This window comes from Gavialis gangeticus, unplaced genomic scaffold (assembly GCF_001723915.1).
Source record: "Gavialis gangeticus isolate Ggan-Ray unplaced genomic scaffold, GavGan_comp1, whole genome shotgun sequence".
Lineage (NCBI taxonomy): Eukaryota > Metazoa > Chordata > Crocodylia > Gavialidae > Gavialis > Gavialis gangeticus.
This window is the reverse complement of record NW_017729033.1, coordinates 54,476,979-54,479,281: the sequence shown is the minus strand read 5'-3', so window position 1 is coordinate 54,479,281 and position 2,303 is coordinate 54,476,979. Positions and strand designations below refer to the sequence as shown.

Sequence of the window (2,303 nt, the reverse complement as noted above, 5' to 3'; positions counted from 1 at the left end):
CAAGTTTTTCTCTTGATTTTGTAGTGGCAATTTGTAAAATTATATCCCTTTTAATGGATGCATCTGCTAGAGTGGTACAATCCTGGTACCATTATAGGTAATTTTTTGCTCTTTATTGGGCTCCTCTATGGGCTCAGTGATTAATTAATCAGCAGCCTCAAAAAAAAAAAAAAAGAGTAGCCCGGTATAACTGCATGGTGCTGCATAGGAAATTGTTGATTGTTTACAGCATTGGATGAAAAGAACTAAACTAATGAATTCACTGCTTGCAGAGACTATAATTTCAAATGCTGACATGAGAACTGAAGGTGCACTAACACCATCCAAGAATTGTCTGAACTGTGAGTATTGGGTGGAAATCAAGAAATATTTCTCTCTCACTGTTTGGGTTGGGGTATAGTAGAGTAAGGATTAAGATGGAATTACCTCATTTAATTTACCTTTACTGGGGGGAAAATGGAGGAAAAGACCAAAAAATAATCCTGTGTAATGGAAAGTCTGCTTGCTATATTTAAATTATGTGCTGCTTAAAGCTAAAAAAGGATTTTTAAGCAGTGAATTTACTTATTGCTTCACGTGTTTGGAAGAAATGTACTGATATCATAAAAATACACATAAGAATGTATAATTCCAGATTGTTATTAGTGGATATACCTAATTTACTCTAAGATATAAATGTTTTGTTGCATAGTATATAAACAATATTCAGAAAACATTTGTATTTTGTAATAATAGCACCATGTAGTCGTTATAAAATACTTTTTAAAGTGGATTATCTAATCTTTTTACTATTATTCTCTCTATGTTTACAAATAAGGAAACTGATGGATCAAGCTGCAAGTCAATTATGAATGTAACCAGGATTCTAGCCTAATGCCTTGCCAGGTAGATGACATTGTCTCCCATTAAAGGTACAGATGGTTTGGTTCGTGGTAATGGTGTTGATTGATACCTCTAATCTACACCATAGTTTCTAGTTCATTTCCATGAAATCATCTTTCTTTCTCTCTCTCCCTGTCCTAGTTGATTACCGTCTAGTCAAAGGAGATTGAACTTGGTATATTCAGAAGTGAATGCTTGTGCTTCCAGAGCCTGAGCTAAAAAAGCTGAAGTAGACAACTGTGAAATACTTGCATCATCTGTGGGTCAGGCATAGGGAAGCACAGTGGCCAGTAGTGAAAATTAAATCATTTTTCTCTAGGGGACAACTTCCAAGTATCTTATGTCACAGTCAGCTGATGATGTAAATATGTTGGGAAATTGAAGCACAGACATAACTGATGTGATTTAGATTTACCACAATTTTATTAATATATAGAAAAAACAAAGAAACTTGGCAATAAACTGATCCATTTCGGGGGAATGCCCTCCCATTGGGTTATAAATAACAAGAGGTAGGCATTTTAGCCATATCTCTTCCAAAAGGACCACCATATGTGGTAAGTGGCAGAACCCCTGAATAGCACTTCCCTCACTTAAGTGAGGAGATATTCTAGCTACAGTACTCAGGTATATATTCCTTCTCATTTACACCCCAATCTTTGGGTATTTGTAGCTGGTATTTAAGTATGCATTCTATGCATTTCTACATGGGATTCTTCCTGTTACAATTCTGACAATAAGACAGTATGCAAGATTCTGTTTCCCACCTCTTTACAAGGTTAAATTTCTCAAGGGTAGGAAAAACTGAAAGGAAAATTCACATAATGGAAAAATGCGAAAGCACTTTCCTCACCCTAAATAATTTTCTATAGTGTTTTGGCTGTTAGCTGATAATTTAAGTGAAACAACAAAAATAGTGCTAGCAGTAGATAGAGAGAATTTGTGCCATTGAAAAATGACTCTAGGACCCAGGAAGTCTCTCAGCGTGTGCGTGCGCGCACACACACACACACACACACACACACACACATACATACACACAAAGGAATAGACATAACACTTCTAGGGCACTCATGTAACCAAATTAGGTTCCTTTGGGAGTGGAAAGAGATCCCTCAACCTTTCAGTCCCCCTATGCATCAAAAACAATGGGAAAGAAGGATGAACGAACCAAGCCAGCTTCACTACAAATGTAGTAAGGACTGGTTTCTAACCTGCATCCCTTGGTGGGATGAGCTCTTAATTTGTGCCTTGTTTTTGCAAGTCATTGGTTGGTGTGGGGAGGGGGGAATGAAAGGGCAATAACTTCATCATAGTTAAGGTGTTTTCTGAATTTTTAATCACCTCCTTTCTAGAAATTGAGACAATTGGTCTTTTCCTTTCTATTCATAGATTCATAGATTCATAGATTCATAGATTAA

At 36.5% G+C, this 2,303-nt stretch overlaps 1 long non-coding RNA gene across 1 annotated transcript in view; it reads left to right on the top strand.

Annotated features, from left to right (window-relative positions):
* The first annotated feature begins 857 nt into the window (after window positions 1-857).
* LOC109303743 overlaps window positions 858-2,303 on the top strand; it is a 2,749-nt gene continuing 1,303 nt past the window's right edge. The window contains exons 1-2 of the long non-coding RNA XR_002099207.1: window positions 858-911; window positions 1,024-1,172. This is a non-coding gene — a long non-coding RNA (uncharacterized LOC109303743). The remainder of the gene's footprint in view (window positions 912-1,023; window positions 1,173-2,303) is intronic.